This window comes from Cherax quadricarinatus, unplaced genomic scaffold (genome assembly GCF_038502225.1).
Source record: "Cherax quadricarinatus isolate ZL_2023a unplaced genomic scaffold, ASM3850222v1 Contig25, whole genome shotgun sequence".
In the NCBI taxonomy this organism is placed as follows: Eukaryota; Metazoa; Arthropoda; class Malacostraca; order Decapoda; family Parastacidae; genus Cherax; species Cherax quadricarinatus.
Window position 1 is genome coordinate 412,033 of NW_027195051.1, and position 27,139 is coordinate 439,171.

General features: G+C 45.4%; 1 long non-coding RNA gene across 6 annotated transcripts in view; it reads left to right on the forward strand.

Moving 5' to 3' along the window:
* Positions 1–19,761: 19,761 nt before the first annotated feature.
* Positions 19,762–27,139, forward strand: part of LOC128704528 (uncharacterized) — a 104,179-nt gene continuing 96,801 nt past the window's right edge. For 2 of the 6 annotated variants that reach the window (XR_011391021.1, XR_011391026.1), the window contains exon 1: positions 19,762–19,839. This is a non-coding gene — a long non-coding RNA (uncharacterized lncRNA). The other 4 variants (XR_011391024.1, XR_011391022.1, XR_011391023.1 and 1 more) reach the window with 4 other exon arrangements.

Genomic DNA, 27,139 nt, shown 5'->3' on the forward strand with positions numbered 1-27,139 from the left:
GGTAGCTAGCCAGCTGCCCACGACCTTCCTGGACTATCAGGTAGCTAGCCAGTTGGCCACCTTCCTGGACTAGCGGGTAGCTAGCCAGCTGTCCACCACATTCCTGGACTAGCAGGTAGCTACCCCGCTGGCCACCTTCTTGGACTAGCAGGTAGCTAGCCAGCTGGCCACCACCTTCCTGGACTAGCAGGCAACTAGTCAGTTGGCCACCACCTTCCTGGACTAGCAGGTAGCTAGCCAGCTAGCCACCACCTTTCTGGACTAGCAGGTAGCTAGCCAGCTGGCCACCACCTTCCTGGACCAGCAGGTAGCTAGCCAACTGGCCACCGCCTTCCTGGACTAGCAGGTAGCTAGCCAGCTGGCCACCACCTTCCTGGACTAGCAGGTAGCTAGCCAGCTGGCCACCGCCTTCCTGGACTAGCAGGTAGCTAGCCAGCTGGCCACCACCTTTTTGGACTAGCAGGTAGCTAGCCAGCTGGCCACCACCTTCCTGGACTAGCAGGTAGCTAGCCAGCTGGCCACCACTTTCCTGGACTAGCGGGTAGCTAGCCAGCTGGCCACCACCTTCCTGGACTAGCAGGTAGCTAGCCAACTGACCACCGCCTTTTTGGACTAGCTGGTAGCTAGCCAGCTGGCCACCACCTTCCTTGACTAGCAGGTTGCTAGCCAGTTGGCCACCACCTTCCTGGACTAGCAGGTAGCTAGCCAGCTGGCCACCACCTTTCTGGACTAGCAGGTAGCTAGCCAGCTTGCCACCACCTTCCTGGACTAGCAGGTAGCTAGCCAACTGACCACCGCCTTCCTGGACTAGCAGGTAGCTAGCCAGCTGGCCACCACCTTCCTGAACTAGCAGGTAGCTAGCCAGCTGACCACCTTCCTGGACTAGCAGGTAGCTAGCCAGCTGGTCACCACCTTCCTGGACTAGCAGGTAGCTAGCCAGCAGGCCATCACCTTCCTTGACTAGCAGGTAGCTAGCCAGTTGGCCACCACCTTCCTGGACTAGCAGGTAGCTAGCCAGCTGGCCACCACCTTCATGAACTAGCAGGTAGCTGGCCAGCTTGCCACCACCTTCCTTGACTAGCAGGTAGCTAGCCAGTTGGCCACCACCTTCCTGGACTAGCAGGTAGCTAGCCAGCAGGCCACCACCTTCCTTGACTAGCAGGTAGCTTGCCAGTTGGCCACCACCTTCCTGGACTAGCAGGTAGCTAGCCAGTTGGCCACCTTCCTGGACTAGCAGGCAGCTAGCCAGCTGGCCACCACCTTCCTGGACTAGCAGGTAGCTAGCCAGCTGGCCACCACCTTCCTTGACTAGCAGGTAGCTAGCCAGTTGGCCACCACCTTCCTGGACTAGCACGTAGCTAGCCAGTTGGCCACCTTCTTGGACTAGCAGGTAGCTAGCCAGCTGGCCTCCACCTTCCTGGACTAGCAGGTAGCTAGCCAGCTGGCCACTACCTTCCTGGACTAGCGGGTAGCTAGCCAGCTGGCCACCACCTTCCTGGACTAGCAGGTAGCTAGCCAGCTGGCCCCCTTCCTGTACTAGCAGGTAACTAGCCAGCTGGCCACCACCTTTCTGGACTAGCAGGCAAGTAACCAGCTGGCCATCACCTTCCTGGACTAGCAGGTAACTAGCCAGTTGGCCACCTTCCTGGACTAGCAGGTAGCTAGCCAGTTGGCCACCTTCCTGAACTAGCAGGTAGCTAGCCAGTTGGCCACCTTCCTGGACTAACAGGTAGCTAGCCAGTTGGCCACCTTCCTGGACTAACAGGTAGCTAGCCAGTTGGCCACCTTCCTGGACTAACAGGTAGCTAGCCAGTTGGCCACCTTCCTGGACTAGCAGGTAGCTAGCCAGTTGGCCACCTTCCTGAACTAGCAGGTAGCTAGCCAGTTGACCACCTTCCTGGACTAACAGGTAGCTAGCCAGTTGGCCACCTTCCTGGACTAGCAGGTAGCTAGCCAGTTGGCCACCTTCCTGGACTAGCAGGTAGCTAGCCAGTTGGCCACCTTCCTGGACTAGCAGGTAGCTAGCCAGTTGGCCACCTTCCTGGACTAGCAGGTAGCTAGCCAGTTGGCCACCACCTTCCTGGACCAAAACGACCTTTCAAGTGAGCAATATTTCCCATCTTATTTCGTTCTTTCTCATTATTCCCCATTACTTGGAGAGCCGAGGTGATCCCGGTGACTCTAAGAGCAGATTTACTACGCATTTTCTCCGCTATTTCCATAAATACCCGAAAATATTAATAAAAACATGAAATTTTGGGTCGACTTCTCATTAATGTTATGATTAAATGACCCAGCATGCCAGTTTAGAGAGGATATGCACGGTATATATAGTATATAGCGTATGATTTTATACTGTATTTGTCTATCATGTCATATTTTATAATATATAACTCCTGGGAATCAGTAATATTCTAAAAAAAGGCGATAAATTATTTGAAGAAGTGCAAGAATGTGGCGTGTTTGTGGCCCGACTCGTGTTCCTTGAGTATCAGCCAATCAGCGTGAAGAGGAGCTGCATCCGAGGCTCCCTGGCCAATCAGAGGGAAGATCAGACAGAGTTTTGGGGTGGCTGGACCAATCAGCGGGCGCCGGTGAACCAAGCCTTCGCCGCGTCACTGGCGGGAAGCAACAACCATGTGTATGGCGCCTGAAGGAGGTGGCTGGTGTCTAGCTGCATCAATTACCAGTGAATATACCCCCAGGGGGTCAACACCGCCACTCTTTGGTCATCAGTTATACACTGCCGGGTGTATATCTACCAGTGTATGGAAGCACGGAAGCCTGGAGCTGGAACCCACGGCAGGAGAGCCCAAAATTCAAGTCGGGATGATCAATTTGTCAAGATCCATTCTTGTGGCTTAGCGCTTCTTTTTGATTATAATAATAATGTCAAGATCCATTATATCTTCTCGGCAGTATTACTTAACATTGATATTCATCAGTGACTTGTCAGTGCCTTGAGAGGATCTGGGGGGTCGGGGAGGTCAAACCCAGGTCCAGGATAAAGCTCTCGCTTCACCCGGCGAGAGTCTGGGTTCGATTCCCAGAGCGGGTAGAAACATTGGACGTGTTTCCTTACACTAGTTGTCTATGTTCACCCATCACTAAGTAGGTACCTGGGTGTTAGGTGACTGGTGTGGGTCGCATCCTGGGTGTTAAGTGACTGGTGTGGGTCGCATCCTGGGTGTTTGGTGACTGGTGTGGGTCGCATCCTGGGTGTTAGGTGACTGGTGTGGGTCGCATCCTGGGTGTTAGTGGACTGGTGTGGGTCGCATCCTGGGTGTTTGGTGACTGGTGTGGGTCGCATCCTGGGTGTTAGGTGACTGGTGTGGGTCGCATCCTGGGTGTTAGTGGACTGGTGTGGGTCGCATCCTGGGTGTTAGGTGACTGGTGTGGGTCGCATCCTGGGTGTTAGGTGACTGGTGTGGGTCGCATCCTGGGTGTTAGGTGACTGGTGTGGGTCGCATCCTGGGTGTTAGGTGACTGGTGTGGGTCGCATCCTGGGTGTTAGGTGACTGGTGTGGGTCGCATCCTGGGTGTTAGGTGACTGGTGTGGGTCGCATCCTGGGTGTTAGGTGACTGGCGTGGGTCGCATCCTGGGTGTTAGGTGACTGGTGTGGGTCGCATCCTGGGTGTTAGGTGACTGGTGTGGGTCGCATCCTGGGTGTTAGGTGACTGGTGTGGGTCGCATCATGGGTGTTAGGTGACTGGTGTGGGTCGCATCCTGGGACAAAACTGACTTAATTTGCGGGAAATGCCCAGTACTGTACTAGCTGTCTAGTAGACCCAGCACTGTGCTAGCTTCTAGTAGACCCAGCACTGTGCTAGCTGTCTAGTAGACCCAGCACTGTGCTAGCTGTCTAGTAGAACCAGCACTGTGCTAGCTGTCTAGTAGAACCAGCACTGTGCTAGCTGTCTAGTAGAACCAGCACTGCTAGCTGTCTAGTAGAACCAGCACTGTGCTAGCTGTCTAGTAGACCCAGCACTGTGCTAGCTGTCTAGTAGAACCAGCACTGTGCTAGCTGTCTAGTAGAACCAGCACTGTGCTAGCTGCCTAGTAGAACCAGCACTGCTAGCTGTCTAGTAGAACCAGCACTGTGCTAGCTGTCTAGTAGAACCAGCACTGCTAGCTGTCTAGTAGAACCAGCACTGTGCTAGCTGTCTAGTAGACCCAGCACTGTGCTAGCCGTCTAGTAGACCCAGCACTGTGCTAGCTGTCTAGTAGAACCAGCACTGTGCTAGCTGTCTAGTAGACCCAGCACTGTGCTAGCTGTCTAGTAGAACCAGCACTGTGCTAGCTGTCTAGTAGAACCAGCACTGCTAGCTGTCTAGTAGACCCAGCACTGTGCTAGCTGTCTAGTAGACCCAGCACTGTGCTAGCTGTCTAGTAGAACCAGCACTGTGCTAGCTGTCTAGTAGAACCAGCACTGTGCTAGCTGTCTAGCAGACCCAGCACTGTGCTAGCTGTCTAGTAGACCCAGCACTGTGCTAGCTGTCTAGTAGACCCAGCACTGTGCTAGCTGTCTAGTAGAACCAGCACTGTGCTAGCTGTCTAGTAGACCCAGCACTGTGCTAGCTGTCTAGTAGAACCAGCACTGTGCTAGCTGTCTAGTAGAACCAGCACTGCTAGCTGTCTAGTAGACCCAGCACTGTGCTAGCTGTCTAGTAGACCCAGCACTGTGCTAGCTGTCTAGTAGAACCAGCACTGTGCTAGCTGTCTAGTAGAACCAGCACTGTGCTAGCTGTCTAGTAGACCCAGCACTATGCTAGCTGTCTAGTAGACCCGGCACTGTGCTAGCTGTCTAGTAGACCCAGCACTGTGATAGCTGTCTAGTAGACCCAGCACTGTGCTAGCTGTCTAGTAGACCCAGCACTGTGCTAGCTGTCTAGTAGAACCAGGACTGTGCTAGCTGTCTAGTAGACCCAGCACTGTGCTAGCTGTCTAGTAGAACCAGCACTGTGCTAGCTGTCTAGTAGAACCAGCACTGCTAGCTGTCTAGTAGACCCAGCACTGTGCTAGCTGTCTAGTAGACTCAGCACTGTGCTAGCCGTCTAGTAGATCCATCACTGTGCTGTCTAGTAGACCCAGCACTGTGTTAGCTGTCTAGTAGACTCAACACTGTGCTAGCTGTCTAGTAGACCCAGTACTGTACTAGCTGTGTAGTAGACCCAGCACTGTACTAGTATTCTAGTAATCAGAACTGTGCTAGTAGTAACCAGCACTACTAGTATTCTAGTAACCAGTACTGTGCTAGTAGTAACCAGCACTACTAGTATTCTAGTAACCAGTACTGTGCAAGTAGTAACCAACACTACTAGTATTCTAGTAACCAGAACTGTGCTAGTAGTAACCAGCACTGTACTAGTAATCTAGTAGCCAGAACTGTGCTAGAAGTAACCAGCACTGTACTAGTAATCTAGTAACCAGAAGTGTGCTAGTAGTAACCAGCACTACTAGAATTCTAGCAACCAGAACTGTGCTAGTAGAAACTAGCACTGTGCTAGTATTCTAGTAGCCAGAAGTGTGCTAGTAGTAACCAGCACTACTAGTATTCTAGTAACCAGAACTGTGCTAGTAGTAACCAGCACTACTAGTAATCTAGTAACCAGAAGTGTGCTAGTAGTAACCAGCACTACTAGTATTCTAGTAACTAGAAGTGTGCTAGTAGTAACCAGCACTACTAGTATTCTAGTAACCAGAACTGTGCTAGTAGTAACCAGCACTACTAGTAATCTAGTAACCAGAAGTGTGCTAGTAGTAACCAGCACTACTAGTATTCTAGTAACTAGAACCGTGCTAGTAGTAACCAGCACTACTAGTATTCTAGTAACCAGTACTGTGCTAGTAGTAACCAGCACTGTACTAGTAATCTAGTAACCAGAACTGTGCTAGAAGTAACCAGCACTGTACTAGTAATCTAGTAACCAGAAGTGTGCTAGTAGTAACCAGCACTACTAGTAATCTAGTAACCAGAAGTGTGCTAGTAGTAACCAGCACTACTAGTATTCTAGTAACCAGAAGTGTGCTAGTAGTAACCAGCACTACTAGTAATCTAGTAACCAGAAGTGTGCTAGTAGTAACCAGCACTACTAGTATTCTAGTAACCAGAAGTGTGCTAGTAGTAACCAGCACTATTAGTATTCTAGTAACCAGAACTGTGCTAGTAGTAACCAGCACTAATAGTAATCCAGTAACCAGAAGTGTGCTAGTAGTAACCAGCACTACTAGTATTCTAGTAACCAGTACTGTGCTAGTAGTAACCAGCACTGTACTAGTATTCCAGTAACCAGAACTGTGCTAGTATTACTGTACTAGTATTCCAGTAACCAGAACTGTGCTAGTAATCTAGTAACCAATACTGTGCCAATCTAGTAGTAACCATCACTGTAATAGTCGCTGCATCTGTTAGCTAGGTGGGAATATTACACACTAGTTTACGAGGATAATATGTCCCTGGTTACCACAACTCTCGAACCTCACTCACATCAGCCACGATCTGAAATTGTCCATTACATGTTTATCTGGAGAGAGTTCCGGGGGTCAACGCCCCCGCGGCCCGGTCTGTGACCAGGCCTCCTGGTGGATCAGAGCCTGATCAACCAGGCTGTTGCTGCTGGCTGCACGCAAACCAACGTACGAGCCACAGCCCGGCTGGTCAGGAACCGACTTTAGGTGCTTGTCCAGTGCCAGCTTGAAGACTGCCAGGGGTCTGTTGGTAATCCCCCTTATGTATGCTGGGAGGCAGTTGAACAGTCTCGGGCCCCTGACACTTATTGTATGGTCTCTTAACGTGCTAGTGACACCCCTGCTTTTCATTGGGGGGATGGTGCATCGTCTGCCAAGTCTTTTGCTTTCGTAGTGAGTGATTTTCGTGTGCAAGTTCGGTACTATATTTAAACTTAAAACCATGGATTCTGGTATAATTTGAGTGGTTGTGGACTCTGTAAGTTGGGTTTGAGTTGCTAAAAGAGGCAGGGGGGGGGGGTAATACACTTAATGTCAAGCATTTAACAAATTGGTACAATTATTGACAAAATTTTGAGATGCCACTTACCAGGCAGGAGATCAATATTCCCCCAATGAAAACCTGCAGGGGTGCCATGAATACATTGAGAGACAACACAATAAGTGTCCAGGGCCCAAGACTGTTCAGCTGCCTCCCAGCATACATAAGGGGGATTACCAATAGACCCCTGGGTGTCTTCAAGAAGGCACTGGACAGGCACTTAAAGTCAGTACCTAACCAGCTGTGGTTCGTACGTCAGTTTGCCTGCTGCCAGCAGTAACATCCTGGTTGATCAGATCCTGATCCACCACGAGGCCTGGTCTCAGACCGAGCCGCGGGGGCGTTGACCCCCGATGCCCTCTAGGTAAACTCCAAGTAAACCAGAAAATGGAAAACGGGAATAAATAAAAGGAATGTAAATAGCGTGCTAAAAATATCTAGCCTAGACAGGACTCGCAGCAATGGCTTTAAGTTGGAAAAATTCAGATTCAGGAAGGATATAGGAAAGCACTGGTTTGGTAATAGAGTTGTGGATGAGTGGAACAAACTCCCGAGTACCGTTATAGAAGCTAAAACTTTGTGTAGCTTTAAAAATAGTTTAGATAAATATATGAGTGGGTGTGAGTTGGACCTAACTAGCTTGTGCTACTACGTCGGATGCACTGCTCCTCCCTTAAGTGAATGTGACCTGACCTGACTAGGTTCAGGCATTGCCTTAAGCCGGTAGGAGAATTGGACCTGCCTCGCATGGGCCAGTAGGCCTATTGCAGTGTTGCTTCTCATGTTCTACCCCATTTACACCCCAATTCTTACTGTCCTGCCAATTTCTTGTCCTTATTTCTCCTAGCAGGATCATAATTTCAAATTCCCATTGCAATTTTGAGGCCAATTCCCCATTAAGCCTCGGAAAATGCCGAATTTCTGGCGCAAATTACAACGTTGTGCCTCTCACTTGGTCCCAACATGGCGTCCTCCTCTCTGCAAGCTCAAATCACCAATATTTTTATACTTAGTTAAATTATTATTGGCATTATTATTTTAATTTCGGGAAATTAGGTATAAAATTTTCCGCTCTAGTAGTAACTAGCACTGTACTAGTAGTAACTAGCACTGTACTAGTAGTAACTAGCACTGTACTAGTAGTAACCAGCACTGTACTAGTAGTAACTAGCACTGTACTAGTAGTAACCAGCACTGTACTAGTAGTAACTAGCACTGTACTAGTAGTAACAAGCACTGTACTAGTAGTAACTAGCACTGTACTAGTAGTAACAAGCACTGTACTAGTAGTAACTAGCACTGTACTAGTATTAACTAGCACTGTACTAGTAGTAACAATCACTGTACTAGTAGTAACTAGCACTGTACTAGTAGTAACAAGCACTGTACTAGTAGTAAGTAGCACTGTACTAGTAGTAACTAGCACTGTACTAGTAGTAACAAGCACTGTACTAGTAGTAACTAGCACTGTACTAGTAGTAACAAGCACTGTACTAGTAGTAACTAGCACTGTACTAGTAGTAACTAGCACTGTACTAGTAACAAGCACTGTACTAGTAGTAACTAGCACTGTACTAGTAGTAACAAGCACTGTACTAGTAGTAACTAGCACTGTACTAGTAGTAACTAGCACTGTACTAGTAGTAACTAGCACTGTACTAGTAGTAACCAGCACTGTACTAGTAGTAACTAGCACTGTACTAGTAGTAACCAGCACTGTACTAGTAGTAACTAGCACTGTACTAGTAGTAACAAGCACTGTACTAGTAGTAACTAGCACTGTACTAGTAGTAACAAGCACTGTACTAGTAGTAACTAGCACTGTGCTAGTATTAACTAGCACTGTACTAGTAGTAACAAGCACTGTACTAGTAGTAACTAGCACTGTACTAGTAGTAACAAGCACTGTACTAGTAGTAAGTAGCACTGTACTAGTAGTAACTAGCACTGTACTAGTAGTAACAAGCACTGTACTAGTAGTAACTAGCACTGTACTAGTAGTAACAAGCACTGTACTAGTAGTAACTAGCACTGTACTAGTAGTAACTAGCACTGTACTAGTAACAAGCACTGTACTAGTAGTAACTAGCACTGTACTAGTAGTAACAAGCACTGTACTAGTAGTAACTAGCACTGAACTAGTAGTAACTAGCACTGTACTAGTAGTAACTAACACTGTACTAGTAGTAACAAGCACTGTACTAGTAGTAACTAGCACTGTACTAGTAGTAACAAGCACTGTACTAGTAGTAACTAGCACTGTACTAGTAGTAACTAGCACTGTACTAGTAACAAGCACTGTACTAGTAGTAACTAGCACTGTACTAGTAGTAACAAGCACTGTACTAGTAGTAACTAGCACTGTACTAGGAGTAACTAGCACTGTATTAGTAACTAGCACTGTACTAGTAACCAGCACTGTACTAATAGTAACCAGCACTGTACTAGTTTACCTGGAGAGAGTTGTGGGGGTCAACGCCCCCGTGGCCCGGTCTGTGACCAGGCCTCCTGGTGGATCAGAGCCTGGTCAACCAGGCTGTTGCTGCTGGCTGCACGCAATCCAACGTACGAGCCACAGCCCGGCTGGTCAAGTACCGACTTTAGGTGTATCTCCAGTGCCTGCTTGAAGACTGCCAGGGGTCTGTTGGTAATCCCCCTTATGTATGCTGGGAGGCAGTTGAACAGTCTCGGGCCCCTGACACTTATTGTATGGTCTCTTAACGTGCTAGTGACACCCCTGCTTTTCATTGGGGGGATGTTGCATCGTCTGCCAAGTCTTTTGCTTTCGTAGTGAGTGATTTTCGTGTGCAAGTTCGGTACTAGTCCCTCTAGGATTTTCCAGGTGTATATAATCATGTATCTCTCCCTCCTGCGTTCCAGGGAATACAGGTTTAGAAACCTCAAGCGCTCCCAGTAATTGAGGTGTTTTATCTCCGTTATGCGCGCCGTGAAGGTTCTCTGTACAATTTCTCGGTCAGCAATTTCACCTGCCTTGAAAGGTGCTGTTAGTGTGCAGCAATATTTCAGTCTAGATAGAACAAGTGACCTGAAGAGTGTCATCATGGGCTTGGCATCCCTAGTTTTGAAGGTTCTCATTATCCATCCTGTCATTTTTCTAGCAGATGCGATTGATACAATGTTATGGTCCTTGAAAGTGAGATCCTCCGACATAATCACTCCCAGGTCTTTGACGTTGGTGTTTCGCTCTATTTTGTGGCCAGAATTTGTTTTGTACTCTGATGAAGATTTAATTTCCTCATGTTTACCATATCTGAGTAATTGAAATTTCTCATCGTTGAACTTCATATTGTTTTCTGCAGCCCACTGAAAGATTTGGTTGATGTCCGCCTGGAGCCTTGCAGTGTCTGCAATGGAAGACACTGTCATGCAGATTCGGGTGTCATCTGCAAAGGAAGACACGGTGCTGTGGCTGACATCCTTGTCTATGTCGGATATGAGGATGAGGAACAAGATGGGAGCGAGTACTGTGCCTTGTGGAACAGAGCTTTTCACCGTAGCTGCCTCGGACTTGACTCTGTTGATGACTACTCTCTGTGTTCTGTTAGTGAGGAAATTATAGATCCATCGACCGACTTTTCCTGTTATTCCTTTAACACGCATTTTGTGCGCTATTACGCCATGGTCACACTTGTCGAAGGCTTTTGCAAAGTCTGTATATATTACATCTGCATTCTTTTTGTCTTCTAGTGCATTTAGGACCTTGTCGTAGTGATCCAATAGTTGAGACAGACAGGAGCGACCTGTTCTAAACCCATGTTGCCCTGGGTTGTGTAACTGATGGGTTTCTAGATGGGTGGTGATCTTGCTTCTTAGGACCCTTTCAAAGATTTTTATGATATGGGATGTTAGTGCTATCGGTCTGTAGTTCTTTGTTGTTGCTTTACTGCCCCCTTTGTGGAGTGGGGCTATGTCTGTTGTTTTTAGTAACTGTGGGACGACCCCCGTGTCCATGCTCCCTCTCCATAGGATGGAAAAGGCTCGTGATAGGGGCTTCTTGCAGTTCTTGATGAACACGGAGTTCCATGAGTCTGGCCCTGGGGCAGAGTGCATGGGCATGTCATTTATCGCCTGTTCGAAGTCATTTGGCGTCAGGATAACATCGGATAGGCTTGTGTTAATCAAATTTTGTGGCTCTCATAAAAAATTCATTTTGATCTTCGACTCTCAGTCTGGTTAGCGGCTTGCTAAAAACTGAGTCATATTGGGACTTGAGTAGCTCACTCATTTCCTTGCTGTCATCTGTGTAGGACCCATCTTGTTTAAGTAGGCGCCCAATACTGGACGTTGTTTATAATAATAATAATTGAACTGGTTCATGTTATGACTGGCTTTGACATGTACAGGCAGACTGTTCCATTCCTTTATTGCTGTACAATAAAGGTGTTTGAAGCCTGACCACTGACTGTGGCTACTACAAAGTTGTGCTGTCTCCTGCTAGTACTGTGATTGTTTTGGTTCCAACCTTGACAAACTTGGCAGCAAGATATTCTGGACACTGTGAGAAATTATATAAACTTGATTTAGCTTCCATGCCCCGTGGCCTGGTGGCAAAAGCTCTCGCTTTACACGGTGCGGGTCCGGGTTCGATTCTCGGCGAATGGGTGGAAATATCGGACGTGTTTCCTGACACTGGTTGTCTGTGTTCACCTATCAGTAAAATGGGTACCTGGGTGTTAGTGGACTGGTGTGGGTCGCATCCTGGGACAAAACTGACCTAATTTGCGGGAAATGCTCAGCATAACAAGTGACTTTCTATGTAGTAGTATGTGACTGATGTCAGCTATGGTCTGTATACCTTGTACATGTACTTGTAGAAATAGATATTATTATTATTATTATTATTATTATTATTATTATTATTATTATTCAGTTGTTTTAATCTGTGTTCAACATTCAGCATATCCAGTTGTTGTAATTCATCCAGGCCTACATGTTCTCTTGTGCCCAGGCCTACATGTTCTCTTGGACCCAGGCCTACATGTTCTCTTGGACCCAGGCCTACATGTTCTCTTGGACCCAGGCCTACATGTTCTCTTGAAGCCAGGCCTACATGTTCTCTTGGACCCAGGCCTACATGTTCTCTTGGACCCAGGCCTACATGTTCTCTTGGACCCAGGCTTACATGTTCTCTTGAACCCAGGCCTACATGTTCTCTTGGACCCAGGCCTACATGTTCTCTTGGACCCAGGCCTACATGTTCTCTTGAACCCAGGCCTACATGTTCTCTTGGACCTAAGCCTACATGTTCTCTTGGACCCAGGCCTACATGTTCTCTTGGACAAAGGCCTACACAATAGATATCTACCCTCTACCAGGATACACAGCAATTCACAACTGCAGACCAAACCAAGTTGGGGGTGGTATTGCAATCTATTACTCTAACCAATTATCTTGTATTAGCACCACTTGCTTTAGTGATGAATATGGGGAATGCATTTTTGCTAATTTTACTGTAAAAAACCTTAAGACACCTATAACAATCGGTGCCATTTACCGGATACCTCACACAAACATCCCAAATTTCAGTGAGAAATTAAAGTCACTAATAACAAACAGACAAATGAATAAGCACCACCTTCTCTTAGCTGGAGACTTCAACATCAACCTTGGCTTACTAGATGATCAGCCTGTAACTGATTTCATCAACAATATGAACAACACACTTCTCATACCAACAATAACTAAACCAACCAGGCTCACTGAGACAAGTGCAACCGTAATAGACCACATATGGACCAATATACTAGCCCCCCTTAAATCAGGGATAATCACAGATAGCACTACAGACCACTACCCTACCTTCCTCCTGACAAACATTAGTTAACCACCACTTGAATACAACAAAGTCTCATTTAGACTCCATGACGAGGCCTCAATAAGGAAGTTCACAGCTGACCTAGAGATTGTTGACTGACCTACAGAATTCTCCAAGGCCAATGGTATTGATGACTGGACAGACATTTTTCTTAACAAATTACTTAGGCTATACAACAAACATTGTCCTATAAAAACGAAACAGATCACAAACGAACGGCTTGGTTGTCCATGGCTAATCAGCACCATTCTGAAATCCATTGACAAGAAACACCAATATGAAAAGCAACATAGACAGGGCTTAATACACAAAGATATTCTTAAACACTATTCATCAGTTCTCACCAAAGTAATAAAGAAAGCCAAACAACTATACTACTCCAGTAGATTCACAGACACTAGAGGAGATATAAAAAAGACCTGGAAAACACTCTCTCAGATTCTAGGGACCCACAAACTGAGAAAAACCAAGAATATTGTCCTAACTAAACCTAATGAAACACCACTACATCCCACTGACACAGCTAACAAGATAAACGACTTCTTCTCAACCACAGGATCTAATCTCGCCAATAAAATTCCACATACCAAAGCCCATGCCGGGGACTACCTAGATGGGAATTTCCCAAATTCCTTCTATCTTGCACCAACTGAGCCCTCGGAAGTCACCGAGATTATAAAGTCACTTAAAAACAACTCAGGGAATCTGTCTAATGTCCCACCATTACTGTACAAGCGAGCGGCCCATATCCTTTCGCATGCTATTTCATTACTTTTTAACAAGTCACTAGAAACTAGCACCTTCCCGAAACTACTCAAGTTGGCAAGGATTACACCAATACATAAAGGTGGTGACCCTACAGACTTAAACAACTATAGGCCAATATCAAACTTACGATTGCTATCCAAAATCTTTGAGAAACTCGTGCACAGGAGACTATATTCATTTATAACAGCACAAAACATACTCAACCCCTGCCAATTTGGATTCAGGAAAAATAAAAGCACTAATGATGCAATCATAAAAATGCTAGATCTGCTGTACACAGCATTGGAAAATAAGGAATATCCACTAGGAATTTTTATTGACCTAAGGAAAGCTTTCGACACAGTAGACCACGACATCCTACCTGGAGTTTACCTGGAGAGAGTTTCGGGGGTCAACGCCCCCGCGGCCCGGTCTGTGACCAGGCCTCCTGGTGGATCAGCGCCTGATCAACCAGGCTGTTGCTGCTGGCTGCACGCAAACCAACGTACGAGCCACAGCCCGGCTGATCAGGAACTGACTTTAGGTGCTTGTCCAGTGCCAGCTTGAAGACTGCCAGGGGTCTGTTGGTAATCCCCCTTAAGTGTGCTGGGAGGCAGTTGAACAGTCTCGGGCCCCTGACACTTATTGTATGGTCTCTTAACGTGCTAGTGACACCCCTGCTTTTCATTGGGGGGATGGTGCATCGTCTGCCAAGTCTTTTGCTTTCGTAGTGAGTGATTTTCGTGTGCAAGTTCGGTACTAGTCCCTCTAGGATTTTCCAGGTGTATATAATCATGTATCTCTCCCTCCTGCGTTCCAGGGAATACAGGTTTAGAAACCTCAAGCGCTCCCAGTAATTGAGGTGTTTTATCTCCGTTATGCGCGCCGTGAAAGTTCTCTGTACATTTTCTAGGTCGGCAATTTCACCTGCCTTGAAAGGTGCTGTTAGAGTGCAGCAATATTCCAGCCTAGATAGAACAAGTGACCTGAAGAGTGTCATCATGGGCTTGGCCTCCCTAGTTTTGAAGGTTCTCATTATCCATCCTGTCATTTTTCTAGCAGATGCGATTGATACAATGTTATGGTCCTTGAAGGTGAGATCCTCCGACATAATCACTCCCAGGTCTTTGACGTTGGTGTTTCGCTCTATTTTGTGGCCAGAATTTGTTTTGTACTCTGATGAAGATTTAATTTCCTCATGTTTACCATATCTGAGTAATTGAAATTTCTCATCGTTGAACTTCATATTGTTTTCTGCAGCCCACTGAAAGATTTGGTTGATGTCCGCCTGGAGCCTTGCAGTGTCTGCAATGGAAGACACTGTCATGCAGATTCGGGTGTCATCTGCAAAGGAAGACACGGTGCTGTGGCTGACATCCTTGTCTATGTCGGATATGAGGATGAGGAACAAGATGGGAGCTAGTACTGTGCCTTGTGGAACAGAGCTTTTCACCGTAGCTGTCTCGGACTTTACTCTGTTGACGACTACTCTCTGTGTTCTGTTAGTGAGGAAATTATAGATCCATCGACCGACTTTTCCTGTTATTCCTTTAGCGCGCATTTTGTGCGCTATTACGCCATGGTCACACTTGTCGAAGGCTTTTGCAAAGTCTGTATATATTACATCTGCATTCTTTTTGTCTTCTAGTGCATTTAGGACCTTGTCGTAGTGATCCAGTAGTTGAGACAGACAGGAGCGACCTGTTCTAAACCCATGTTGCCCTGGGTTGTGTAACTGATGGGTTTCTAGATGGGTGGTGATCTTGCTTCTTAGGACCCTTTCAAAGATTTTTATGATATGGGATGTTAGTGCTATCGGTCTGTAGTTCTTTGTTGTTGCTTTACTGCCCCCTTTGTGGAGTGGGGCTATGTCTGTTGTTTTTAGTAACTGTGGGACGACCCCCGTGTCCATGCTCCCTCTCCATAGGATGGAAAAGGCTCGTGATAGGGGCTTCTTGCAGTTCTTGATGAACACGGAGTTCCATGAGTCTGGCCCTGGGGCAGAGTGCATGGGCATGTCATTTATCGCCTGTTCGAAGTCATTTGGCGTCAGGATAACATCGGATAGGCTTGTGTTAATCAAATTTTGTGGCTCTCTCATAAAAAATTCATTTTGATCTTCGACTCTCAGTCTGGTTAGCGGCTTGCTAAAAACTGAGTCATATTGGGACTTGAGTAGCTCACTCATTTCCTTGCTGTCATCTGTGTAGGACCCATCTTGTTTAAGTAGGGGCCCAATACTGGACGTTGTTCTCGATTTTGATTTGGCATAGGAGAAGAAATACTTTGGGTTTCTTTCGATTTCATTTATGGCTTTTAGTTCTTCCCGCGATTCCTGACTCCTAAAGGATTCTTTTAGCTTAAGTTCGATGCTTGCTATTTCTCTGACCAGTGTCTCCCTGCGCATTTCAGATATATTGACCTCTTTTAGCCGCTCTGTTATTCTTTTCCGTCGCCTGTAAAGGGAGCGCCTGTCTCTTTCTATTTTACATCTACTCCTCCTTTTTCTTAGAGGAATAAGCCTTGTGCATACATCGAGTGCCACCGAGTTAATCTGTTCTAGGCATAAGTTTGGGTCTGTGTTGCTTAGTATATCTTCCCAGCTTATATCGGTTAGGACTTGGTTTACTTGGTCCCACTTTATGTTTTTGTTATTGAAGTTGAATTTGGTGAATGCTCCCTCGTGACTAGTCTCATTTTGTCGGTCTGGGGCTCCACGCATACATGTCTGAACCTCAATTATGTTGTGATCTGAGTATATTGTTTTTGATATGGTGACATTTCTTATCAGATCATCATTGTTAGTGAAGATGAGGTCTAGTGTATTCTCCAGTCTAGTAGGCTCTATTATTTGCTGGTTTAAATTGAATTTTGTGCAGAGATTTAAAAGCTCGTGTGAGTGTGAGTTTTCATCAGAGCTGCCTCCTGGTGTTATTACTGCAACAATATTATTTGCTATATTCCTCCATTTTAGGTGCCTTAAGTTGAAATCCCCCAGGAGCAAGATGTTGGGTGCAGGAGCTGGAAGATTTTCCAGACAGTGGTCAATTTTTAACAGCTGTTCCTGGAATTGCTGGGATGTTGCATCCGGAGGCTTGTAGACTACCACAATGACTAGGTTTTGGTTCTCGACCTTTACTGCTAAAACTTCCACTACGTCATTTGAGGCATTAAGCAGTTCTGTGCAAACAAGTGACTCTGCAATGTACAGGCCAACCCCCCCCTTTTGCCTGTTCACTCTGTCACATCTGTATAGGTTGTAACCTGGGATCCATATTTCGTTGTCCAAGTGATCCTACTCCACAAACTTGACCATTACGATATAAGAGGCCATGCACTTGCTTATTTCAAATCTTACCTTACTAATAGGTATCAGTACGTCACCATTAAAGTCACAGCATCAACAACACGGCCACTTGATACTGGAGTTCCGCAGGGAAGTGTCCTTGGTCCCCTGCTCTTCCTCATGTACATCAATGATCTTCCAAACGTATCCCAACACCTGAAACCCATTCTCTTTGCTGATGACACGACTTATGTCATCTCTCACCCTAATCTTGCCACCCTCATCACCATTGTTAACGAGGAGCTGATCAAAATATCGACTTGGATGACAGCCAATAAACTTACGCTTAACACTGACGAAACCTACTATATTATGTTCGGTAGCAGAGCATAAGATGCACAAATTAACATTAAGATCGACAACACTCTAATTACCAGACATAATGAGGGCAAATTCCTAGGCCTATACCTTGATAACAACCTGAATTTCAGCACCCATATCCAACACATAACCAAAAAAGTATCCAAAACGGTTGGGATCCTCTCCAAGATACGATACTACATGCCGCAAAATGCCCTTCTCACACTATACCACTCACTTATTTATCCATACCTCACCTATGCTATTTGTGCTTGGGGATCACCTGCAGCAACACACCTAAAGCCAATAATAACCCAACAAAAAGCTGCAGTAAGAATAATCACTAAATCCCATCCCTGGCAACACACCCCCCTACTCTTCATAGATCTAAACTTACTCCCTGTTCAGTACATCCACACTTACTACTGTGCAATCTACATCTACAGGACCTTAAACTCCAATATCAACCTTGACCTAAAACGCTTTCTTGATAGTTGTGACAGAACCCACAGGCATAACACCAGACACAAACATCTCTACGATATTCCCCGTGTCCGACTAAACCTTTACAAAAATTCAATGTATGTCAAAGGCCCTAAAATCTGGAACACCCTACCTGAGAACACTAGAACTGCAGACACATTCATCACCTTCAAAACTACCATTAGAAAACATCTTATCTCCCTGATACACCCCGTCAACTAATTACACGAATACCACCTGGTGGTTCACACTTACACTCACTCACCCATTTGACCATAAACATAAATATCAATCTCAGTCTTAAAATAATGAATCCTGTGATACTCCAATACTGAAACTATGTACTGTGCCAAAACAAAAGCATTCACATTGCTAAACTCACAAACTAGTATTTAGTCACTTAGCCATAATACCAACTTACCTCATAATTTGTAATATTTTAAAATAAAGAATTAAACTAAGTCTGCCCGAAATGCCTAGCCATGCTAGGTGTTCTAGTGGTACACTCTGTAATGCCTAGCAATGCTAGGCGTTCTAGTGGTACACTCTGTAATCATTATTTAACTACATGTAAACCATACAACAACCAAATTCTGTAAATTCAACATTGTAATCTTTATAGAGAATAAACTTTGAATTTGAATTTGAATGTTCTCTTGGACCCAGACCTACATGTTCTCTTGGACCCAGGCCTACTTATTCTCTTGGACCCAGGCCTACATGTTCTCTTGGACCCAGGCCTACATGTTCTCTTGGACTCAGGCCTACATGTTCTCTTGGACCCAGGCCTACATGTTATCTTGGACCCAGGCCTACATGTTCTCTTGGACCCTGGCCTACATGTTCTCTTCAACCCAGGCCTACATGTTCTCTTGGACCCAGGCCTACAGGTTCTCTTGGACCCAGGCCTACATGTTCTCTTGGACCCAGGCCTACAGGTTCTCTTGGACCCAGGCCTACATGTTCTCTTGGACCCAGGCCTACATGTTCTCTTGGACAAAGGCCTACATGTTCTCTTGGACCCAGACCTACATGTTCTCTTGGACCCAGGCCTACTTATTCTCTTGGACCCAGGCCTACATGTTCTCTTGGACCCAGGCCTACATGTTCTCTTGGACTCAGTCCTACATGTTCTCTTGGACCCAGGCCTACATGTTCTCTTGGACCCAGGCCTACATGTTCTCTTGGACCCAGGCCTACATGTTCTCTTGGACCCTGGCCTACATGTTCTCTTGAACCCAGGCCTACATGTTCTCTTGGACCCAGGTCTACATGTTCCCTTGGACCCAGACCTACATGTTCTTTCGGACCCTGGCCTACATGTTCTCGTGGACCCTGGCCTACATGTTCTCTTGGACCCAGACCTACATGTTCTCTTGGATGCAGGCCTACATGTTCTGTTGGACCCTGGCCTACATGTTCTCTTGGACCCAGGCCTACATGTTCTGTTGGACCCTGGCCTACATGTTCTCTTGGACCCAGGCCTACATGTTCTATTGGACCCAGGCCTACATGTTCTCTTGGACCTAGACCTACATGTTCTCTTGGACCCTGGCCTACATGTTCTCTTGGACCAGACCTACATGTTCTCTTGGACCCAGGCCTACATGTTCTCTTGGACCCAGACCTACATGTTCTCTTGGACCCAGGCCTACATGTTCTCTTGGACGCAGGCCTACATGTTCTATTGGACCCAGGTCTACATGTTCGCTTGGACCCAGACCTACATGTTCTCTTGGACCCAGACCTACATGTTCTCTTGGACCCAGGCCTACATGTTCTCTTGGATCCAGGTCCAGGATGAATCTCAACATTTTGTTCTGACTGATTTGCAGTCTATCTTTCAGATTTTTTGTGAAGGCGTTTGCAATTGTATCATTGAAAACGCGTTGGTCTGGATATTTTACGACTCACCACCGCGAGTTCAAGCCCCATCCGTGGTATGGCTTGCAAAATTCCAGTTTCTAGTTCTATTTACAAAGAAACTTTTGTTTATTTCGTCTTTTATGTCTCAGTTTCGGACAAGGAACCTTCCCAGAAGATCGGGAAGACGGACACCATGTTGGTTTAGCCGTCAGTGGCCCTGTAAACCAGGTGACTGGACGGACACCATGTTGGTGTGTACCAGGTGATTGTGTACAAGATGACTGTACCAGGTGATTGTGTGCAAGATGACTGTACCAGGTGATTGTGTACCAGATGACTGTACCAGGTGATTGTGTACCAGATGACTGTACCAGGTGACTACCAGGTGACTGTACCAGGTGATTGTGTACAAGATGACTGTACCAGGTGATTGTGTACAAGATGACTGTACCAGGTGATTGTGTACAAGATGACTGTACCAGGTGATTGTGTACAAGATGACTGTACCAGGTGATTGTGTACAAGATGACTGTACCAGGTGATTGTGTACCAGATGACTGTACCAGGTGATTGTGTACCAGATGACTGTACCAGGTGACTACCAGGTGACTGTACCAGGTGATTGTGTACAAGATGACTGTACCAGGTGATTGTGCACAAGATGACTGTACCAGGTGATTGTGTACAAGATGACTGTACCAGGTGATTGTGTACCAGATGACTGTACCAGGTGATTGTGTACCAGATGACTGTACCAGGTGACTGTACCAGGTGACTACCAGGTGACTGTACCAGGTGATTGTGTACAAGATGACTGTACCAGGTGATTGTGTACAAGATGACTGTACCAGGTGATTGTGTACAAGATGACTGTACCAGGTGATTGTGTACCAGATGACTGTACCAGGTGATTGTGTACCAGATGACTGTACCAGGTGACTGTACCAGGTGACTACCAGGTGACTGTACCAGGTGATTGTGTACAAGATGACTGTACCAGGTGATTGTGTACAAGATGACTGTACCAGGTGATTGTGTACAAGATGACTGTACCAGGTGATTGTGTACAAGATGACTGTACCAGGTGATTGTGTACAAGATGACTGTACCAGGTGATTGTGTACAAGATGACTGTACCAGGTGATTGTGTACAAGATAACTGTACCAGGTGATTGTGTACAAGATGACTGTACCAGGTGATTGTGTACCAGATGACTGTACCAGGTGATTGTGTACCAGATGACTGTACCAGGTGACTGTACCAGGTGACTACCAGGTGACTGTACCAGGTGATTGTGTACAAGATGACTGTACCAGGTGATTGTGTACAAGATGACTGTACCAGGTGATTGTGTACAAGATGACTGTACCAGGTGATTGTGTACAAGATGACTGTACCAGGTGATTGTGTACCAGGTGATTGTGTACCAGGTGACTGTACCAGGTGACTGTACCAGGTGATTGTGTACCAGATGACTGTACCAGGCGACTGTACCAGGTGATTGTGTACAAGATAACTGTACCAGGTGGATGTGTACAAGATGACTGTACCAGGTGACTGTACCAGGTGATTGTGTACAAGATGACTGTACCAGGTGACTGTACCAGGTGATTGTGTACAAGATGACTGTACCAGGTGACTGTACCAGGTGACTACCAGGTGACTGTACCAGGTGACTGTACCAGGTGATTGTGTACCAGATGACTGTACCAGGCGACTGTACCAGGTGATTGTGTACAAGATGACTGTACCAGGTGATTGTGTACCAGATAACTGTACCAGGTGATTGTGTACAAGATGACTGTTCCAGGTGACTGTACCAGGTGATTGTGTACAAGATGACTGTACCAGGTGATTGTGTAGCAGATAACTGTACCAGGTGATTGTGTACAAGATGACTGTACCAGGTGATTGTGTACAAGATGACTGTACCAGGTGACTGTACCAGGTGACTACAAGGTGACTGTACCAGGTGACTGTACCAGGTGATTGTGTACAAGATGACTGTACCAGGTGACTACCAGGTGACTGTACCAGGTGATTGTGTACCAAATGACTGTACCAGGCGACTGTACCAGGTGATTGTGTACAAGATGACTGTACCAGGTGACTGTACCAGGTGACTACCAAGTGACTGTACCAGGTGACTTTACCAGGTGACTACCAGGTGACTGTACCAGGTGACTACCAGGTGACTGTACCAGGTGATTGTGTACAAGATGACTGTACCAGTGATTGTGTACCAGATGGCTGTACCAGGTGACTGTACCAGGTGATTGTGTACAAGATGACTGTACCAGGTGATTGTGTACCAGATGACTGTACCAGGTGATTGTGTACCAGATGACTGTACCAGGTGACTGTACCAGGTGACTACAAGGTGACTGTACCAGGTGATTGTGTACCAGATGACTGTACCAGGTGATTGTGTACAAGATGACTGTACCAGGTGATTGTGTACCAGGTGATTGTGTACAAGATGACTGTACCAGGTGACTGTGTACCAGGCGATTGTGTACAAGATGACTGTACCAGGTGATTGTGTACAAGATGACTGTACCAGGTGATTGTGTACCAGGTGACTGTACCAGGTGATTGTGTACCAGGTGATTGTGTACCAGATGACTGTACCAGGTGACTTTACCAGGTGATTGTGTATCAGATGACTGTACCAGGTGATTGTGTATCAGATGACTGTACCAGGTGATTGTGTACCAAATGACTGTACCAGGTGACTGTACCATGATTCCCAGCATGGGTAGAAACATTGGGAGTGTTTCTTTACACTGGTTGCCTATGTTCACCCATCAGTATAATGGTTACCTAGGAGTTGATCGACTTGTGTGGGTAAAGCACCTCAATTACTAGAAATGTTTGAAGTTCCTGAACCTGTATTCCCTGGAACTCAGGAGGGAGAGTTAAGATAAGATTTCGTTCGGATTTTTAACCCCGGAGGGTTAGCCACCCAGGATAACCCAAGAAAGTCAGTGCGTCATCGAGGACTGTCTAACTTATTTCCATTGGGGTCCTCAATCTTGTCCCCCAGGATGCGACCCACACAAGTCGACTAACACCCAGGTACCTATTTGCTGCTAGGTGAACAGGACAACAGGTGTAAGGAAATGTTTCCACCCGCTGGGAATCGAACCCGGACCCTCCGTGTGTGAAGCGGGAGCTTTAGCCACCAGGCCACCAGGCATGATTATATACACCTGGAAAATCCTAGAGGGACTAGTACCGAACTTGCACATGAAAATCACTCCCTATAAAAGCAAAAGACTTGGCAGACGATGCAACATCCCCCCAGTGAAAAGCAGGGGTGTCACTAGCACATTAAGAGACAATACAATAAGTGTCAGGGGCCCGAGACTGTTCAACTGCCTCCCAGCATTCATCAGGGGGATTACCTATAGACCCCTGGCTGTCTTCAAGCAGGCACCTAAAGTCAGTACCTGACCAGCGGGCATGGGGCCTGGTCACAGACTGGGCCATGGGGGAATTGACCCCCAGAACTCTCTCCAGGTATACTCCAGGTCGCACCCTAAGGCAAGGACCTAATTTACCCGAAAAGCTCTGCATAACAATGGGCTTTCTATACAGTAGTATGTCAATGATGTCAGCTAAGCCTGTATACCATGTACATGTACTTGTAGTAAATAAAGATACATTATTATATATATTACTATTATACCTCAGCATTACAGAGGTACATAATGGGTCCAGGGACTGGACCACAAAGTTCTGATAGCTGAACAAGGTGTAAAGGTAATGAACTATTTACGTGTTTATATCTGGCCACAATCATGAGGAAGTTACAAAGATAATGAACTATTTACATAAAAATTCAATTCAACATCTTTAATAATGTCAAGTGTTAAGTGAATTTATTTTTCCCATAGAAGCCCATGTTATAAGTGGAGATAGGGACCAAGAACATAATATTTTGCATCTCTTTCTAATAATTCATTAGTAACTTTTGGCACAGGTACACAGAAGTACAATTATCATACATGTATAAATTACATAACATAACCCAAAAATGTCAGACAAAATAACATGTATTTCCATTGGGGTCCCTTGAATGTTTGCTAAAAAATATGAGCTAAACACATACATACCATCATATACAAATCACAAATGAATTTGGTCCTAAAACAACATACAGAAAATAAAATACAAAATTTGGTCATAAGTCGTCCGGCTGTCTGGTCATATCCTGTCGACTTGATACACAAAACTCAAACCGAAAATGAAAAATGGAAGTTCCTCAAGGTTAGGCTCATTAAATATTCAATACTCAAATCTTCTGTTCAATTTTTATTATGAGTGTCATTATAAACTAATTTAGAAATATATTTAAAGGAAGAGAGAGATTTTGGGAGATGTTAAGTGAATGTATAGGAGCCTTTGAACCAAGTGAGAGAGTAATTGTGGTAGGGGACTTGAATGCTAAAGTAGGAGAAACTTTTAGAGAGGGTGTGGTAGGTAAGTTTGGGGTGCCAGGTGTAAATGATAATGGGAGCCCTTTGATTGAACTTTGTATAGAAAGGGGTTTAGTTATAGGTAATACATATTTTAAGAAAAAGAGGATAAATAAGTATACACGATATGATGTAGGGCGAAATGACAGTAGTTTGTTGGATTATGTATTGGTAGATAAAAGACTGTTGAGTAGACTTCAGGATGTACATGTTTATAGAGGGGCCACAGATATATCAGATCACTTTCTAGTTGTAGCTACACTGAGAGTAAAAGGTAGATGGGATACAAGGAGAATAGAAGCATCAGGGAAGAGAGAGGTGAAGGTTTATAAACTAAAAGAGGAGGCAGTTAGGGTAAGATATAAACAGCTATTGGAGGATAGATGGGCTAATGAGAGCATAGGCAATGGGGTCGAAGAGGTATGGGGTAGGTTTAAAAATGTAGTGTTAGAGTGTTCAGCAGAAGTTTGTGGTTACAGGAAAGTGGGTGCAGGAGGGAAGAGGAGCGATTGGTGGAATGATGATGTAAAGAGAGTAGTAAGGGAGAAAAAGTTAGCATATGAGAAGTTTTTACAAAGTAGAAGTGATGCAAGGAGGGAAGAGTATATGGAGAAAAAGAGAGAAGTTAAGAGAGTGGTGAAGCAATGTAAAAAGAGAGCAAATGAGAGAGTGGGTGAGATGTTATCAACAAATTTTGTTGAAAATAAGAAAAAGTTTTGGAGTGAGATTAATAAGTTAAGAAAGCCTAGAGAACAAATGGATTTGTCAGTTAAAAATAGGAGAGGAGAGTTATTAAATGGAGAGTTAGAGGTATTGGGAAGATGGAAGGAATATTTTGAGGAATTGTTAAATGTTGATGAAGATAGGGAAGCTGTGATTTCGTGTATAGGGCAAGGAGGAACAACATCTTGTAGGAGTGAGGAAGAGCCAGTTGTGAGTGTGGGGGAAGTTCGTGAGGCAGTAGGTAAAATGAAAGGGGGTAAGGCAGCCGGGATTGATGGGATAAAGATAGAAATGTTAAAAGCAGGTGGGGATATAGTTTTGGAGTGGTTGGTGCAATTATTTAATAAATGTATGGAAGAGGGTAAGGTACCTAGGGATTGGCAGAGAGCATGCATAGTTCCTTTGTATAAAGGCAAAGGGGATAAAAGAGAGTGCAAAAATTATAGGGGGATAAGTCTGTTGAGTGTACCTGGTAAAGTGTATGGTAGAGTTATAAATTGAAAGAATTAAGAGTAAGAGTTGAAAGAAAGAAAGAAAGAGTAAGACGGAGAATAGGATAGCAGATGAACAAGGAGGCTTTAGGAAAGGTAGGGGGTGTGTGGACCAGGTGTTTACAGTGAAACATATAAGTGAACAGTATTTAGATAAGGCTAAAGAGGTCTTTGTGGCATTTATGGATTTGGAAAAGGCGTATGACAGGGTGGATAGGGGGGCAATGTGGCAGATGTTGCAAGTGTATGGTGTAGGAGGTAGGTTACTGAAAGCAGTGAAGAGTTTTTACGAGGATAGTGAGGCTCAAGTTAGAGTATGTAGGAAAGAGGGAAATTTTTTCCCAGTAAAAGTAGGCCTTAGACAAGGATGTGTGATGTCACCGTGGTTGTTTAATATATTTATAGATGGGGTTGTAAGAGAAGTAAATGCGAGGGTCTTGGCAAGAGGCGTGGAGTTAAAAGATAAAGAATCACACACAAAGTGGGAGTTGTCACAGCTGCTCTTTGCTGATGACACTGTGCTCTTGGGAGATTCTGAAGAGAAGTTGCAGAGATTGGTGGATGAATTTGGTAGGGTGTGCAAAAGAAGAAAATTAAAGGTGAATACAGGAAAGAGTAAGGTTATGAGGATAACAAAAAGATTAGGTGATGAAAGATTGAATATCAGATTGGAGGGAGAGAGTATGGAGGAGGTGAACGTATTCAGATATTTGGGAGTGGACGTGTCAGCGGATGGGTCTATGAAAGATGAGGTGAATCATAGAATTGATGAGGGAAAAAGAGTGAGTGGTGCACTTAGGAGTCTGTGGAGACAAAGAACTTTGTCCTTGGAGGCAAAGAGGGGAATGTATGAGAGTATAGTTTTACCAACGCTCTTATATGGGTGTGAAGCGTGGGTGATGAATGTTGCAGCGAGGAGAAGGCTGGAGGCAGTGGAGATGTCATGTCTGAGGGCAATGTGTGGTGTGAATATAATGCAGAGAATTCGTAGTTTGGAAGTTAGGAGGAGGTGCGGGATTACCAAAACTGTTGTCCAGAGGGCTGAGGAAGGGTTGTTGAGGTGGTTCGGACATGTAGAGAGAATGGAGCGAAACAGAATGACTTCAAGAGTGTATCAGTCTGTAGTGGAAGGAAGGCGGGGTAGGGATCGGCCTAGGAAGGGTTGGAGGGAGGGGGTAAAGGAGGTTTTGTGTGCGAGGGGCTTGGACTTCCAGCAGGCATGCGTGAGCGTGTTTGATAGGAGTGAATGGAGACAAATGGTTTTTAATACTTGACGTGCTGTTGGAGTGTGAGCAAAGTAACATTTATGAAGGGATTCAGGGAAACCGGCAGGCCGGACTTGAGTCCTGGAGATGGGAAGTACAGTGCCTGCACTCTGAAGGAGGGGTGTTAATGTTGCAGTTTAAAAACTGTAGTGTAAAGCACCCTTCTGGCAAGACAGTGATGGAGTGAATGATGGTGAAAGTTTTTCTTTTTCGGGCCACCCTGCCTTGGTGGGAATCGGCCGGTGTGATAATAAAAAAAAAAAAAATTTAAAGGAATATTATTATAGAAGGGTAATACTGCCCTGGCTTGGCTCATGAAATCATAATAATATGACTGGAAATAAGTCAAGGAATGGGTCAAGTTTGAAGGCACTGACCTCAAGTTTTATGATTCCCTCACCATAGGTTCAAACCCCACCTGTGCCATGGTTCAATCCCCGGTTCAGGTGGAAACATTAGAACGTGTTTACTTAAGACACCTGCTGTCACTGTTCACCAGGCAGTAAAATAGGTACCTGGGTGTTACTTGACTGGTGTGGGTTGCATCCTGGGACAAAACGGACCTAATTTTTGGGAAATACTCTGCATAA